Source organism: Rattus norvegicus, chromosome 11, assembly GCF_036323735.1.
Source record: "Rattus norvegicus strain BN/NHsdMcwi chromosome 11, GRCr8, whole genome shotgun sequence".
NCBI classification, from domain to species: Eukaryota; Metazoa; Chordata; class Mammalia; order Rodentia; family Muridae; genus Rattus; species Rattus norvegicus.
Window position 1 is genome coordinate 44,309,757 of NC_086029.1, and position 18,181 is coordinate 44,327,937.

The 18,181-nt window shown below is 47.7% G+C and overlaps 1 protein-coding gene across 11 annotated transcripts in view; it reads right to left on the reverse strand.

The window, feature by feature from the left end:
- The window catches only part of Tmem50b (transmembrane protein 50B), a 32,846-nt gene extending 18,952 nt beyond the window's left edge, over positions 1-13,894 (reverse strand). The window contains exons 1-3 of one of the 11 annotated variants that reach the window (XM_063270610.1): positions 13,735-13,894; positions 8,677-8,810; positions 5,570-5,667 (exon numbers count right to left, since the gene is read on the reverse strand). The gene's annotated coding sequence lies outside the window, so the exon portion shown is untranslated. 11 annotated transcript variants of the gene reach the window in all.
- Positions 13,895-18,181: the final 4,287 nt, after the last annotated feature.

Here is an 18,181-nt window from a genome sequence, read left to right on the forward strand (position 1 = left end):
AGATAATTACAAAATGCCTCTTGTGGGGAGAAGCATGGGGTATGGGAGGGGCCGAGATCAGTGAACTTACCCACCATCACTAGGGCGCTTGGGCAGGATCAGTCAATACTTCTCAGTTTTTAATTACTTTCTAGGTTGTTTGTTTCCTTTTATGGGACTGGGCTTCCTGTAGCCAGGCTAGCCCCTCATTCACTGTGTAGCAGAGGCTGGCCTTAGATGGCTGAGCCCCCACTTCTACCTCCCAAGGGAGCGCTTGGTGTCACCACCACATGGGCCAATTATAGTTTATAATTTTAAAAAAATGGGCTGCCTTATCTGGTCTCAGTGGGAGAGGATGGCCCTGTCTCAAAGAGACTTGAAGTACCAGGGTTGGGGGACGGGGGACGGGGGTCACACGGTCCGAGGGGAAAGGGGAGGGACAGGAAGGATTGTGAGAGGGGGTGACCTGGATGGGGCAGTGAGAGGAATGTAAAGTGAATATGTTAAAAAAAAAACATGTGGGGCTGGGGAGGGCACAGTCAGTGAAGTATCTGTCACAGAAGTGTGAGTTCTTGCAGTCAGCCACCTGGCATCCACGGGGACAGCCAGGTGTGACAGTCTGAGTCTGTAACCCTAACACTGGGAGGGGAGACAGTGGATCTCAAGCTCCTAGTTCAGTGAGACCATCTCAAAACACAAGGGTGGAAAGTGATGGAGAAAGAGGAAGACAGCCACACCACACACACACACACACACACACACACACACACACACACACCACAAAACACACACACAACACCCCACCAACCACACACATACACACACCACATACACACACATACCACACACACACACCAAATACACACACATACCATACACACACACACACACACTAGCACCCACACTCTCACATATGTGTACACACACACACACACACACCACAAAACACACACACAACACCCCACCAACCACACACATACACACACCACATACACACACATACCACACACACACACCAAATACACACACATACCATACACACACACACACCCACACTAGCACCCACACTCTCACATATGTGTACACACACACACACACACACACACACTAGTAAGAAACCAGATTAATAAGAACAACAATGCAAGAACCACTCAAGATCTGTAGAACCAGAGTAAACCAACTCAGAAGGACCAAGAGCAGAACCCATCTTCTGCCTCTGGGCTATTGCCAGCACTGGCTATTCAGTGCAGGTTGCTTATAGACCTCCGGGTCTTTACGGCCTCGTCCTTTCAATACTCAAAACTCCTAATTATTTTGGTTTGACTTGGTATTTTTTTTTTTTTTTGGTTCTTTTTTCGGAGCTGGGGACCGAACCCAGGGCCTTGTGCTTCCTAGGCAAGCGCTCTACCACTGAGCTAAATCCCCAACCCCTTGACTTGGTATTTTTAATACAAGGTTTCACTGTGAATCCAGGATGATCTAGAACCCCACATGTATTCCAGACTGGCCTGGAACTCAAATCCTGCTCCCTTAGCTTTCCAACTGCTAGATTTTGGCCACGAGCTATGCCTGCCTTTCATGATAAGTCTTCACTATGTCGGGGTTGGGGATATAGCTCAGTGGTAGAGCGCTTGCCTAGGAAGCACAAGGCCCTGGGTTTGGTCCCCAGCTCCGGGGGGAAAAAAAAAAAAAAAAAAAAGTCTTCACTATGTCGATCAATCCTCCGAACACACTAACTTTAAAGAGCAGCTCGTCCATCGAGGTCACATAATAATAAGGAAGAAAACCAGGCTTCCCCCTGAAGTTCACATCTGATTCCAAAGCCTATGTTTGGGACTGACACTACACTGTGACCACATGACACATGGAGACCTTGGCAGCAGCAGGCCTCATTTCAGATACCACGGGAGAAGGTCATCTGCTTGCCATGGTGAAGACAACAAGAAAATGCAGAAAAACAGCTCGTTTAGAGGACACTGTCGTTAATCTGGTTTCTTACTAACCTCTGTGTGTGTGTGTGTGTGTGTGTGTGTGTGTGTGTGTGTGTGTGTGTGTGTGTGTTTTGCAGGGCCTCACAAATCTCACAAATGCTTGGCAAGTGCTCTGCCCTGAGAAGAAAGCAGTCCATGGAGGAAAGCGATGGCCTTGGTGAGCACTTGTAAGGCAAAGCATGCCAGCAGGGTCTGAGGAACTCAACTCTCTTGTGTTAGCCATAAACATGCCTTCCAGGTGCTCATTACATGGATGGCTTATAAGCCTTAAAACCCACAGCATGAGTTACTCAAAGAGCTGTATTTTGGAGAATACACTCTACATATTTTGTATCACAGGACAAACACCTTCTTGTCCTCTGGATGGTTAAGTCCATGTGCAGAAAAAAGAAAACCTCATAAGCATTTCTAGCCTGGAGAACAGGTTTAAATCTAAAATCAAAGAAAAGAGAATGGATTTTTGTTTGGTCGGTTTGTTTTTATGTTTGTTTGTTGGTTTTTGTTCTGGACAAGGGGAGGGTTGTTTTTATTTTGTTTTGTTTTCTTGAGACAGGTCTCACTGTGTAGCCCTGGCTGTCCTGAAACTCACATGATAGACCAGGCTGGCCTTGAACTCAGAGATCCACCGCGCCTGCCTCTGCCTCTGCCTCCGCCTCCATGTAAAGAGATTTCGATTTCGTTATTTTGTAATCCCCAGTACCATCCTCGTTAGCAATTAGTATTCAATGTAGACTGTTCAATGAGTCTTCTCTTCCACTGAGTCTCAGCGGAAGTGACTTAAACCTCAGATTCACACAGCGAGTGACCTGCTTGGTGCTCCAGTCTGTAAAACTACCTTAACATCAAACCTGGGGCTTCCCCAGGCCGAGCCTGTTCATAGGCTCTGAGAACCCCCACAGTGAAGGGGCCTTAGTTCACACCGTGCAGTTTACAAACCGGATCCGGGCACTTCCTCTCCTGTGTGACCCACCTCTGACTTCTGATCTCCCTGTGCCTCCACCAGGAGCTGAGTACTGGTGTGCACTCCTCTGCCCCATCACGACAGCCTCCTGGTAGATATAGCCACACCACTCCTGTTTCCAGCTGCATGTTCTGCACTGTGGGAAGACAGAGGCATAGGAACAGAGCCCTACAGAACGGCCCTCCCTCTCGCCCACTACACGGCTCCAGCCTCTCGGATCTACTAAGCACTGGCTTATCTTCCAGGCTGTGCAGCTGCTAACTCATCCCATCCCTCAGTTATTGGGTAGGAACTGGCCCATTCCTGCTGTCTGCGTCCCAACTGCCAGGACCTGAGCAGCTTTCATGGACAGTGCCATTTTCCGCTTGTCCCTGAAGGGGATGACAGCCCAGCTGCAGCAGGCTGTAAGCCTTCCTCGAGATCTGGTGGACTGACAGGAAACCAACAGTGACTCGTGCCTGTCTAAATTCACTGTGAGGAACTTAGGCTGGAAGAAGTCAATGGCGCCCACCCTTTAAAGACAGAAAGGAGGAAATGAGCTGGGAACCTATCTTTTAAACTCTCTAATTTAGAAAGTTTCTCTTCCTTGTGATCAGTGAATTTTGTCATCACATGCTGTGTGACCTCCAGGCCACCCTGAGGCTCTCAGTATGGACATCTGCAGTGATATGGCAGCCCTCAAGAGCAATGTGGTGGATGCTCAACGGACCCCTCCTCCACTTCACCCAGGTCGGCGTTACTAACAGGCCAAGTTAGCTTCTGAGAGCACTGCAGATCACAGCGTAAAATGATGCTTTAAAGGCATCTTGGGGGTTGGGGATTTAGCTCAGTGGTAGAGCGCTTGCCTATCAGGCGCAAGGCCCTGGGTTCGGTCCCCAGCTCCGAAAAATAGAAAAGAAAAAAAAAAGGCATCTTGGTCCTGCATTAAAGGACATCACACCTATGCCCTTGGATATGAGAACAGGAAACAGTAGAGAAAACTGCTAACATCGGGTTGGGGATTTAGCTCAGTGGTAGAGCGCTTGTCTAGGAAGCTCAAGGCCCTGGGTTCAGTCCCCAGCTCCGAAAAAAAGAACCCAAAAAAAAAAAAAAAAAGAAAACTGCTAACATTTGTGTACCCCAAAATTCAAACGTTAAAACCTCCACCCCCAGCCAAGCTCATAGGATTGAGGGACAGATAGAGGACTATGGGTTGGATATCACGGTCATGGGACCCTCCTAACTGGCACCTTATAAAAGATGCAGGTAGAGATCTGTCATCCTTCCCGTGTGTCACAGCAAAATGTGAGTGAGCCAGCCAGCTTGCTCGAGCTCTCTCTCTCTCTCTCTCTCTCTCTCTCTCTCTCTCTCTCCCTCTCTCTCTCTCTCTCTTTCTCTCTCTCTCTCGTTCTTTTCTCGCCTTGTTTGGTAAGGCAGGGTCACACAAGCTGGTGGTTTGTATAGTCCAGGCTTACGTCAAACTTGAACTTACCCTGCCTCCTGTGTCCCAGGGTGGCTATTACAGGCTTGTGCCATTATAGCCCACTCTGGCCCATTCTTTTCTCAATTATCTTAAATTCCAGATTAAGATTTAAAAGGTAAACATTCCCCCCAAGAAACTGGAAGCTACCTCTCTGAAGGCAGCAGTCTCCTTGGCACAGGTCAGACTGTGGGGCGAGCCGTGCGGTCATGACTGACCAGACCACAATCTGAACAGACTATCGATGAGGAGACTCTCCACTAATACTGTTGCCTCTCTGATACAGGCTGCTGCTACTGTAAGGAGGCCTCTGTTCTGCCTTCCTAGTAGACCACTTGGCTTGAATTCCTTTCTCATAGTCACCAACACTGTCTCCTGCTTGACTGAAGCAAGTGGTTCAGTCTGGTCCACAGACTCCTAGAGTCAGGTCTCCAGCTTAGGGTCCTAGTAATGTCACCAGCCATCAAATCTGCCAGCACTTTGGTCTTGGTTTCCCCAACCTCCAGCAGTATGAGAAATGGCTTTTTACCTTTATGAGCTATTTAACCTATGATATTTTGTTATAGGAACCCAAATAGATTGAGATAGAAATGGAGAAGAAGGGAGACTCCGACAGCAAACAGTTAAACGTGTGGCTGCTCCTTTGGAAATGGCCATGGGTGGACGCTGAAAGCTGACGGGTGCTAAAATGGGATGTGAGGACCATTATGGCCGACTAGAGAGAGAACTGAGAAGTGAGAACAGCTTCAACCGGGAACAGACTGTTGGCAAAAACAGACAGTAAGAGCCAACCACTGATATCTCAAGCAGACTGTGAGGGACAAGAAGGAAGGAAACAGAAAGGCGGCGTCTTCAAGGCAGGCACGTCTGTATACACTTTTCATCCCAGCACTCAGAAGCAGAGGCAGGGAGTTTAAAGCCAGCCTGCTGGTCTATACAGCAAGTTCCAGGCCAGCCACGACTGTTACACAGCATGATCTCATCTGGAGAGAAAGAACGAGGGGGGTGTGTGTGTGTTTGGAGAGAGAGAGACAGATAGACAGAGAGAGACAGAGACAGAGAGATGGGGAAGAGATCTTTTATAACCTAAGAAAGCCATTCTAACCCACTGAACCCAAACCCTTACCCTTAGCCGCTGAGACCACAGAGCTGCCCACGCTGCCCCCTAGCATGTCTCACCATTATAAAAAGGCCTTAGATTTCCATTTTCCATTCAATCAAGAACCTGAATGAGACATCTGTGTCCCTACTTGTTCCAAGAGGATGAGAAAGATGTCCTGCAAACCAGAGAGGAAACAGAATTATTTTAAAGTACCAAAGAACTTAAGTTTTTTTTTTTTCTTTTGGTTCTTTTTTTCGGAGCTGGGGATGGAATCCAGGGCCTTGCGCTTCCTAGGCAAGCGCTCTACCACTGAGCTAAATCCCCAACCCAGAACTTAAGTTTTATGTTTGTGTTTTAGTGTTTTATGGAAGGCAGAACTTCTGTTGTGCTGAAAGTCATAGTTGGGGAAGGACATTTTCTGGCTGCTGATTTGGTAGAGACTGTGTCTGCTGTGTTACCCAGGCTTCCTGGGAATCCCTGGGCTCAAGCTCTCCCGCTGCTGTAGTTACCAACAGCTGGGACAAAAGCACACGGAGCTGGGGAAATTGGAGAGGTGCCTGTCCTCTCATGAGCGAGTCCACTACAACACAGAAGATGAGCTGGATATGAACAGTTAACCAAAGGAGAAGCAGCACTTAAAACGGTAGAAAGAGAATGCTTGTTCAGGGCAGAACACAGGCCTGAGTAAACAACCTTCTGACAAAGGAGATTAGGGTGGACCAGTGAGCTTGGTGGAAGCCAGGTGTCACTCTTCAAGATAATGGGCCCAGTGGTGGCGCATTCCTTTAATCCAAGCACTTGGGATGCTGAGGCAGCTGGATCTCTGTGAGCTCGAGGCCAGCCTGGTCTACAGAGTGAGTTCCAGGACAGCCAGGGCTACCACCATATCACAGGCCTGGATACAGCAGCCCTAAACACATAAGTGGACATATTTACAGGTCAAGTGTCAATGTTAGCAGCATCCTAGAGTTAAACAAAATAGGGGTTGGGGATTTAGCTCAGTGGTAGAGCGCTTGCCTAGCAAGTGCAAGGTCCTGGGTTCGGTCCCCAGCTCCGAAAAAAAGAAAAGAAAAGAAAGAAACAAAATAATAACAGGGGCTGGAGTGACAGCTCAGTGGGTATGAGCTTGCATTGCTCTTGCAGAGGCCCTGAGTTCAAATCTCAACACCCACAGCAGGTGGCTCACAGCAGCCTCTGTAACTCCAACTCCAGGAGATCCAATGCCCTCTTCTAGACTCCATAGGTACTCCTCATGAGTGAACACGCACACATACACCTATCCATACATACCCATACGTGTACACATAACTAAAAATAACATACATCTTTAAAAGATTCTTAGTAATACCAACATCAAAATAGTTGGGCATGGTGGCTCGTGTCTAGTCCCAGCACTTGGAGGGTGAGGAAGGGTTACTTCAGGTTTGTGGTCAGCCTGACCTGTGCAGTGAGTCCAAGGAAAGCCGAGGCAACAGAATAACGCTCTCTAAATCTCAGATAAAAGTAATAACAACATAAAAGTGGCAAAATCAACAGTGTTTATTCTACTGTTCTTACAATGTTTTTGTATTTTTTAAAAGACAAATTTTATTTTTTTACAAAATGTATTTTATGTGTATGGGTGTTTTGTCTGCATGTCCGTATGTAAACTATGGGTGCAGAAGACAGCATTATCTGTTACAGGGGGCTGACAGCAGGGGCCTGGCATTTCCGCTGACCTGGGCTCACTGCAGCAACCATGTGGACAGGTTCATGTCCTACTCCCATCTTCTGGGACTAGGTGTGTGCCAGCAACAGTTTCCGCTTCAAGCCTCCATAAGCTACAGTTTTCTCGTATATGAACCAGGGTAATGGCAACACAAAGTGAGAATGAAGACTGGACCTGTGGCTTGGTGGGGAAAGTGCTTGCATGAGGACCTGAGTTTGGATTCCCAGAAACCACATAAAATCCAGGTACAGCTGGTCTGTGACTCTCAGTGCTAGGGAGAGCAGAATCAAATTACTTTTCTGTTGTGATGAGACCATGACCAAGGCAACTTGTTTAAAAAGGTATTTAATTTGGGGAATCACAGTTGTAGAGGGTTAGAGTCCACGATCATCTTGGTGACAAGGATGACATCGTGCAGGCAGGCAGGTGTGTCGATGGAGTGGTAGCTGAGAGCTCATGCTGATCCAAAAGCAGGAGGCAGAGAGAGCTACCTAGGAATGGTGTGGGCCTCTGAGCCTACCTCAAAGCCCACCATCCCCAGTGACACACCTCCTCCAACCAGGCTGCACCTCCTGATCCTTTCAGAACAGTCCCACCAACTGCAGATCAAAGCATTCAAATACATGAGCCTATGGGGGCCACTCTCGTTCAGAGAACCATGAAAGTGGTCCCCTGAGCTCACTGAACTGCCAGTCTAACAAGTTGGCAAGCTCCAATTCAATGAGAGACCATGTCTCAAAAAGATAAAGTGAACAACACATGCATGCATGCACGCACCCAGCTGCTTTGAGGCGTACAACTCCTGACGCAGCATCAGGACTCTCGAGTTGAGAAAAACTGTGACTGTTTCTGGGTAAAAACAGAAGATACAAGACTGAACATTAGCAGGGGTTGGGGATTTGGCTCAGTGGTAGAGCACTTGCCTAGCTCTGTGCAAGGCCCTGGGTTCGGTCCCTAGCTCCGAGAAAAAAAAAAAAAAAAAAAAAGACTGAACATTAGCAAGCACCTCACTGCACTCACTCCTGCGGCCTTACAATAAATGAATGAATCAATCAATCAATCAATCAATGAAAATGAGTATATCACTACGCATAGTGGTGCACACCTTTAATCAGAGCCCTTGGGAGGCAGATTCAGGTGGGCCAGCCAGGACTACACAATAAGAATGGTCTCAAAACAACAAGCCAGTGAATTAACAATCACTTGCACTGACAGGAAGGACAGAAGAGGAGACAGGCAGAACAAAAGGGGCAGAGGTGGGACAGCACCTGGGTAGTAACTAAAGAAAGGCAAATGCCAGGCCAAGCTGGTGGGGAAGCTGAGGCCAAGCAGCAAAGAGCAGGGCACACAAGAAACATGGCAGCATGTGGTTCCCCCCACTCTTCCTGCTGCCAGCAGCTGTGACTTCTGTGCTGGGCAAGTCTGTGGGTTGCTGGCTTTGTGTCTGATTTCTTATGCCCAACCAATGGTACCTACAGAATAGATGGTGTAGGCGTCCCAAGGAAAACAACGTAGTTAACTGTATGAGGAAGGAAAATCTCGGCCTCTGTGTGGCTCGGACACTGGCCGTCAGGCGTGCTTCCAAATGAGACACCTCTTCCCTGGGGAACCTGCTGGAAAAGAGGCAATGTAGAGAACCGCATGTCTGGGGGTTTTCACTAACCTAATGGCCTGGAGCAATGCAACAGCTAAAAGGTCGTGTCCACACCTCAGAGGCCAGTCATTTTTTTAGCCCCTAGTTATTCTAAGCACAGTCAAAGATTGCTCTGTGTGTCAAGAATCTTTGAATGTGAAAGACCTACAGAGAAGTTAAAGAAAAAAGTATCGGGGTTGGGGATTTAGCTCAGTGGTAGAGCGCTTGCCTAGCAAGCGCAAGGCCCTGGGTTCTGTCCCCAGCTCCGAAAAAAAGAAAAGAAAAAAAAAAAAAGTAGCTTGGTACAAGAAACCACGCAGGGGCAGCATTCCAAGCCCAGAAAACCAAGACGGCTCAGCCATGATGCCTGACACTCAAGCACCGGGCACCTGAGTTTGATCCCTGGAACCTGTGCACTAGAAGAAAACGGTCTCCGGCAAGTACATGTGAGCACACAAGATCTCTCTCTCTCTCTCTCTCTCTCTCTCTCTCTCTCTCTCTCACACACACACACACACACACACACACACACACACACACAAATACATAAATAAAATGTATACAAACATTTCAAAAATGAATTAACGGGGTTGGGGATTTAGCTCAGTGGTAGAGTACTTGCCTAGCAAGCGCAAGGCCCTGGGTTCGGTCCCCAGCTCCGAAAAAAAAAGAAAAAAAAAAATGAATTAACACTGAGAATGGAGAATAGTCTTTGGGAGTTAGAATCAAATTTTAAGTGCAAATCGGGGCCAGGGAGATGGTGGTGCATCTTGGCAGCCTGAAGACACCTGCTGTACCCGAGCTTGACAACCCGAGCTGATCCCCAGAACCTGGTGGCAAGAGAGTTCTCTCCCAAGTTGTCCTAGGACCTCCACACATGAATTGTGGCACGCACACTGCCCACATACATGTGCAAATAAATAAATGAAAATGAGGTGCAGGAGGTAGGGGCCCACACACCTTTAATCCCAACACTCTGGAGGCAGAGGCAGGCAAGTCACTGAGTTCAAGGGCAGCCTTATCTACAGACCTAGTTTCATGGCAGCCAGGGCTATACAGAGAAACCCTGTCTTGAAAAACAAATAAGAGGTACATCTAATCTCAGCCTTCCAGAGGTCAAGGCAGGAGAAACTGAGATTTGAGGACAGCCTAGGCTGCATAGTATCCATTAGAGAAACAAAACCAGAACAGTTAAGAAAATAAGATAGAGGCTGGGGAGACAGCTTGGGGTTAAAGGTAACAACTGTCATACAGAGGACCAGAGTTTGACTCCCAGCACCCACAGAGCCACTCACAACCATCTGTAACTGCGATTCCCAGAGATCTGAACCCCTCTTCTGATCCTCACAGGCACCGTGCACACATGTGACCTGTACAAGAGCAAGCAATTAAGGGACCATCTGAAATCCTCAGCACTGAATGACTGCAGCAGGAAAGCTGGAATTCCAAATTAGGTACAGCCTGAACTTTAGGACAAGTGTTAGGCTAACCTGAATTACAGAGCAAGATCTGGGCAAAAAACAAAACAAAACAAAAAACTAGCCAGGCATGGTACTCCTGCTTGTAAAGTCAGCACTGGGGAGAAACAGGCAAAAAGACGGCTTTGGGTTTGGGGCAAGCCTGGGCTACATAATGAGTACCTGGCAAGCCTGGGCTACAATGTAAGAAACTAGATCAAGCAAACAAAAGTTGTGTGTGTGTTGGGGGTGGGGTGCATGTCAGAAAACAAAGGAAATTAGAAAACAAGATGTAAAAGTTCATGTACAAATGACAAAAGAGATTACAGAGAAAATAACAACAAAATACTGCCAGGGTTCCTAGTGACAATACCTCTATACTGTTGTATTCAAGGGGTTCAAACACCCAACCTCGGGGATGAAAACAGCCACATGCCCCATTAAACTCACAGAGAGGTGGGAAGTGGAACTTCTCTGTGCTGGTGGGGAAATAGTCAAAGGCCTGAGGAGTGCTCAGCAGCAGGGAGGCAGGTCAGGGTGGGACTAGGCTGCAGAACCTCAGGAAAATCTATTAGCCAAAAATATCAGCCAGTGTGAGGAAGAGAACCAGAGCAGGGCCTCACAGGCTCCCAAATGGTGGCCCCTCAGCAAGCCCCAACAGCCTTTGGGCACCACTAGAGGGGATAAAACCTCAGCCTAATGAATGCTATGGAGAGAGGGCCAACACAGGAAGGCTAAGGAAGCCAGCTGTGCCCCGAAGCGAGGACGAGGACCGCAGGCCAGAGGAGGCAGCACAGTCTTAGCTGCTCTGGCAGCCTTCAACCTGTGCTGAGCGCCCTGGAACCTGGCCCAGATTCCTCACTCGATTGACAGGGCTGGCTTCATCTTGAGCGTATGCTGATGCCTTTCTCCCGCAAGCCCTGAGGCCCACTAGGCCCTGGCCTCACAGAGAGGTTTGACTTTGATGGGCCCTGGACAGTGCAGAGAAGCCTTGGGTGAAGAAGAGCAGAAATGCCTCTATCTGCTATCCTTCCAGCCCTTAGTACAGAGCCCTCCAGATGCCCTGACTAAGCCCGGCTTTGCTTCTTAGGGCTCTCTCCTACATGGTGGAAACCCCTGACTTTCTCACAAAGTGCCCTTACAGAGGCCAGGCAAGCCTAAGCCATTCTGTTCAGTTCACCTCTTCCTGCAAGCTACCGTGGCCGTACTGTTCTTTCTTTCCAGTCAAGTTTGAACTTGAGATATAAGAGCAAAGACAACCCCAAGACAGGACGGTCTCCAGTAGTAGAACTATATTCTCCAGTAGTAAGGCTATTTAGACTCGTGTGGGTTCTGGAAAACTTGACCTTTTCTAACAGTTCACTTAACAACAATTCCCTATTAATAAAGATGAAAGTATAGCTTATAACCTCCAAAGGCTTTGGGAACTTCAGAAAGTGATATGGTATCATTAGGAATTGTTTAGCTTAGTAGAGAAAATTCATTCCAAATACTGTGATTTTTTTTTCTTGCCCTATAAGTAAAGGATATGGTTTTTTTAATCGTGAGTCAAGTACCAAAAAAACAACCAAAATGTCTATCAGTAAGAGACAAAAACACATTACAGTACATCCAAATAACGACATAAAATCGTATATGTGAGTTTCTATGTGGAGTACTCTGTGTGAGTGTGTGAGTTTCAGGTGAGCTGTGAGGCTGATGTGGGTTCAGTCAGGAACTGAACTTGGGTCAGGGCAAGGGGCACTCACCTCTGAGCCAACTCTTAGCAACATTTTTTTTTATTAAAAAGAGATTAATCTACACATATCAATGTAGAAATGTGTCTCCACTCTCTGTTGCCAAATAACATTGTGTTATGACAGCCTCCTTAGGAGTAGAACTGGGAACATAAAGAGTGGAGAGCAGGGCTGGAGAGATGGCTCAGTGGTTAAGAGCCATCTGATTGTTTTTCCAGAGGTCTTGAGTTCAAATCCCAGCAACCACATGGTGGCTCACAACCATCTGTAATGGGATCTGATGCCCTCTTCTGGTGTGTCTGGAGGAAAAAAAGAGTGGAGAGCGAAGGAGAAAGAATTTTGAGGGATATCCCCCACCCCTGCCTTTTTTTAAAAAAAGTTTTGGTTTTTTAAGACAGGGTTTCTCTGTGTAGTCCTGGCTGTCCTGGAACTCCATCTGTAGTGCTGGTATTAAAGGTGTGCAGGAGGATTTCACTTCTTATTTGGTGTTTCTGTATGGTCTGAATGATATCCTTCTTCAATGTTTAAATTGTTTTACACATCGTTTTGGTTGCATTACATTAAAAGACAAGTAAGGACAAAGCAGGATTGATTCTTTACTTCTGGACCCCAGAAGTGAATTTAGAAAACAAGAACCAAAACCAAACAAAGCCGCGAAGCCTGCTGTCTAGCTGATACAGGAAAAAAGGGGAGGTCAAAGGGTGTGTCTCCTGAAGAGGAAAAACTACATCCTCACCCCGCTCCAACTAAACCTGCTTTTCTTGCAGCATGGCTATGCAAATTAACCTCTGGGTTTCATTTTTAGGATCAGGAAGTCCTTGACCACTATGCTTGCGTTTAGGTGTTAAATTGCTTGGCTCTCCTCTTTGGAAGCAGCACACAGGTAGAAAAGACAAGAGAAAGGATGAGAAGCTTGTGAATAAGCGCCCCTGAAATTATCTAGAAATGGGATTTGTGGTACAATAGGGTGAAGAGTTGGAGAGCGAAGGATGCACGGGCGGGGGAGGGGGGAGATTGAGAGTGAGCAAAGCGAGAGGTTTGAATTCCCACGCCCCTCCTCCCATCGCATCAGCAAGGTGGAGGCGAGCCCAGCCCTACGCCGCTACGGTTGGAAAGGTCAAGTATCTATCAACCTCTCAGGCTCAAGTACCTTCCAGCGGTGAACTCGAAAACCAACTTACTGGCTAAAAACCAAAATGGCCTAGCTTACAACGACCACGCTCCGCGCTCCTTCTCTGAAAGGGCCACTCGCCACTTAGGAGGAATTCCCGAAGACTTCCCTCCCTCTCCTCCTGCTCCTCCCTGTGCTTGCAGGATGGAGGGTGAAAGTCAAAGCAACACAGACAGTTCCCGGTAACGGCTCCGAGCAAACGGGAGGGTCGCTCGTCCCCAGACGTTCGTGGGGCCTCGGTGGCAGCTGCCGCAGCGCCCCGCAGGACCTTCGTCCCTTACCGGTGGCTTTGGGGACCTCCCCAGGCTCCAGACGAGATGCGCGGCGGAGCGGCCTGCCCCGGCGGAGCGCGGGTCACGGCTACGTCAGGGCCAAGGACCGACGAGAGGACGCGGGCGCAGGCCGGGCCCTGCGGGTCGCCCGCACGCTCCCGGGCACCGACACGGGCGGCGCCACAGCACCTTGGGCCGCGCGGGGCCGGCGCCCGGCGCTCGATCGGCGGATCGCGGAAGCCCAAGACCTGCCAACCGCACTCACCCGGCTACCTGCAACGTCCTCGCCGAGCCCAAGCTGGAGCAGGGACGTCCAGGGCGCGCGTCGGCCCGGGCAGCAGCAGCCGGCTCAACCTCAGCGGTGGAGCCCGAGGCCCGTGGCAGGCGCGATGCCAGGGCGCCGGTGAGGCGGGGTCGAGGCGCCCGTGCGCACCGTAGGGGCCAATGGGATTGCAGCAAGTGGCCTGCGTGGGCGGGGCATAACTCCTAGAGGCGGGACGGGGACCTCAGAGGCAGGACGGGGCCGGACCCTTGAGCAGCAGGACGACCAATCAGAGTGCGGCCAATGGGATAGAGGGCGTGGCTTTATTTTGAGGGCGGGGCTGGCGCTGTTCTCTCCAGGCATCTGGAGCTGAGGTCCGGACCTCTATGGCTGCGGTTTGTGGTAGTATAAACCCCAGCACCTCGGCATCGGTAAGAGCACCCGCATGGGAAACCCAAGTCTATTACGCAAGGTCCTCTTGCATATCAGCACTTGAGCATTGTTCACCAGCTGCCAAGAGTCGAGAACCCACTGCAAGACGTTCAGAAACCAAGACCTAAGAAGACGAAGTTACAGGTCCAGGGATCCCACTCCGTACTGGGTTCCCGCAAAACAAAGCTACACGGCTATTTCAGCCTGATGATTCTTTTTCCAGTTATCCAAACATTTTTGGCCTGTTTTGGTAGCAAATCTTTACTTATTTCCTTGAAAGGTACTGCCTCTGGACTTCTTTCAGCATAACTTCAAAAAATCACACTTCCTACAGAATATAAACGCAGTTGAAGAAAGATGCTAAGTCCAAGTTACTACTAAATTGAAGGCAAGACACACCTTCCCTAGATAGTACAAACTATCTACTCCTGTAGTTCTTGTATATAATCTAGGACTTAGGTGCTCAATAAATAACTACTCCTTAGGACTGGGGAGATGGCTCAGCGGTTAAGAGCCCCCGACTGCTCTTCCAGAGGTCCGGAGTTCAATTCCTAGCAACCACATGGTGGCTCACAATCATCTGTAAAGAGATCCAATGCCTTCTTCTGGTGTGTCTGAAGACAGCTACAGTGTACTTATATATAATAAATGAATAAATCTTTAAAAAAAATAACCACTTCTTAAATTCCTTTTGGGGGACTGTGCATGCACCCTAACAAGCAAGAGGGGCAGCAGCAGAAGGGAACATTTTTAGGCATCTGTCCCAGAGCTAGGGAATGTAGTTAAGTTGGAACAGTATTTAGCCTTAAATGCATACAGCTGTGGCTTGTAACCCCGGCATCTCATAAACAGGTGTACATGCCTGTAATCCCTGCATTCCAAAGTGTCCCAGCTTTGCTTTGGGTATGATCATGGTCCCAAGTGAATTCCTATTTCCAGTCAGTCTGGATCACACAGCAAATTCAAGACCAGGCTGAAGTGAGATCCTATATCAAAAATAACCAAGAATGTAGACTGTGGTGCAAAATGTACTGCCTGCTTTCACTTCTCCAGCAGTTAAAATCAAAATGGGACTGGAAAGATGGCTGGGGCTGCTTTTCCAAAGGACCCCCTGGCTTGCTTCCTAGTACCCTCGGGGGTCATGGCGATCACACCTCCAGGTCCAGGGGATCCACCTTCGTCTTCTGGCTTCCCTGGACACCAAGTATGCAAATGGTGCACATGCATACATGAAGACAAAACAGTCATACCATAAAATAAGTTTGGATATTGAAGGAAACCTCCGTACATACATTACTTGAATTGGAATTCCACCACCATGTTATGTAATAATATACTTTGGTGGCTTTGTTTTGTTTTTTGTTTTTGTTGTTGGTTTTTTGATTGTTTGTTTCCAAGACAGGGTTTTCCTGTGTAACAGAGCCATGGTTGTCTGGAACCTGCTTTGTAGACTAGCCTGACCTCAAACTCAGAGAGCTCCACTTGCTTCTGCCTCCTAGTGTTGGGACTAAGGGTGTGAGTCCCACACCCTGCTGCTCGTAGACTTTATTGGACTCTGGTTGCCTGAGCACCTGTCCAGGCTCCCCAGACTGGGGAAATTTTGTAACTTCAGGATCCTTTTCTGCCTTGGACCAGGACCAAAGATCCACTTCGCTCAAAACAGCAAATGATCTCCAGTCCAGAAAGAAGCCTGCCAAAAAGGGAGAGCAATTCAGGATGTGTGGGCTGTTCCGATTTGTCCTTAACTGTCAGTTAAGGACTGTACAACTAACAGTGCTATTCATAGCCCACCCTCTCAGAGTGCAAAGCAAACACCGCTCCACAGGAACTGAAAGATTGAAATGAGCTGTGTAAATGTGGATGTGTAAACACCCTCCAATACTGTGTTGCCTCTCCAGTGGGTTTACTGTGTTGAGTAACAGAATGGTTTCATGCCGCTGTTACATTCATGCCGCTGTTACATTCATGTCGCTGTTACATTGTATTCTCAGAAGGCTGTCTTGAAAGGAGTGCCAGACTCCTGACTATCATGTTAACTGTCTTCTGAAATAAGGTCTATGTCCTGTCAGTCATTTGATGAAAATACCAAAGCCAAGGACCAAACTAAGTACACTCTACTATTTTTAGTTTCCAGCTTTTAGCTGGTTTGAGCTCATTTTTGGAGGCTGTGTTGTTGATCAGTATAATATTTGTTACCCACTAGATTTACTTTAGAAGCACCTCTGGCAGGTGAGTCATGGTGACAATGTCGGAGGTTCCTCTTCAGAAGTCTGATGGCCACCTTTGTTGAAACCACCTATCCGCTTCACTTAAGCCTGAATGTGTCTCATAAAGCCATATGAAGGTTTATTGTACATGTGTAGACGTGGCTGGGGGAGATTGTCGTGACTGCTTTCATTGATGCGGGAAGACTTGACCTGAAAGAAGGGGGCACCATTCCCTGGTTCGGGGCCCTGGACAAGAGAATGTATGCTGAGCAGGGGTCATGTGTGCATTGTCTGCTCTTGGCTGTGGGTCTGATGTGATTGGCTGTCTTAAGTTGCTGCAGCCCTGACTTCTCTGATAGACTGTAACCTGTTATTATAAGCCAAAATGAACGCTCTCTGTAGGTTGCCTTTTGTCCCGGTATTTTACCACAGCAACAGACATAGCACTGGGACACCTCCAATGCCTGAGATATAATTGTTTCTGGCAGGAGAGGAAACATGTCTTTCCATGGTAGATTCTAACACAGTGGGCATAGTTGTTTAGTTTGTTTCTTCTCATGACAGGGAACAGAAAAGCATCACCTCAAATTGGCTTAAATAATAAAATTAATGGGACTTGTCAAGCTGGGGGTAAAATGGTCTGAAAGTAACGTCGCCTCAAAATTCTTTTTTTTTTTTTAAGATTTTATTTATTTTATTTTATGAGTACACCGTAGCTGTCTTCAGACACACCAGAAGAGGGCATCAGACCCCATTAGAGATGGTTGTGAGCCACCATGTGGTTGCTGGGAATTGAACTCAGGACCTCTGGAAGAGCAGTCAGTGCTCTTAACCACTAAGCCATCTCTCCAGCCCCGACCCTCAAAATTCTTATATTGAAATCCTAAGGCTGATCTCGAGGATGGTGTTCTCAGGAACAGGGTTAAAGCCCTTGTAAACAGAGCTCTCTGTACCCGGGAGCTGGCTTAGGGTAGAGAGGCTTGCTGACAGGGCTGGAGAATGCAGGTGATTACTGGAGTCTATGAGGTAAGAGGAGAGAACCAATTCCTTCAAATTGTCCTCTGGCTTCCACATGCACATACACAATCAAGTAATCCACATGCGAGTGTGTGTGCACACATGCACAATAAAATAAATGGATAGAGATAGATGATAGATAAATAGATGATTGATAGATATTAGATGATAGGTAGATGATAGATTATAGATAGCTGATTATTGATAGATGATAGATTGATAAATGATAGATATAATTTTTAAAATTAGTTTTACTCTCTCTACCACTCTATGAGGTGGTGAACCCCACACCAGAAACTGAGTGTGCAGGCAGGCTTGATCCTAGAATTTGGGGCTCAAAGTCTATGAAAAATGAATTTGTCCTGAAGCCCTCAGCTCATGACGTTTTGTTACAGTGGCTCAGCTCAGTCCCACTGTCTTTTTGTCTTTCATCTCCACAGAATTGCTTCCTCTGGAGCCTGGAGAAGAGTCCCCCCAACGGCCAATTGGACTTCCTATAAGCCAATTCCTGGGCACAGTGAAATGCTAAGAAATTATTGGGCTAGGCTCAGATACATCAATCACTGGGGCAAAGGTTATTCTTTTTAAAATATTTCTTTTAAGAGGTTAAAGAGATGCCTCAGTAGGTAGGAACACTGCAAGTATGAAGACCTGAGTTCAAAGCCCCAGACAAACATAAGAACTAAACACAGCTGAACATGTCTGTGACCTCAGCATTGCTGGGTGAAGACAGGAGGATATCGAGAGCTTCCTGGTCAGCCCAGCCAAGAGAGTGAGCTTCCAGATGCTCACTA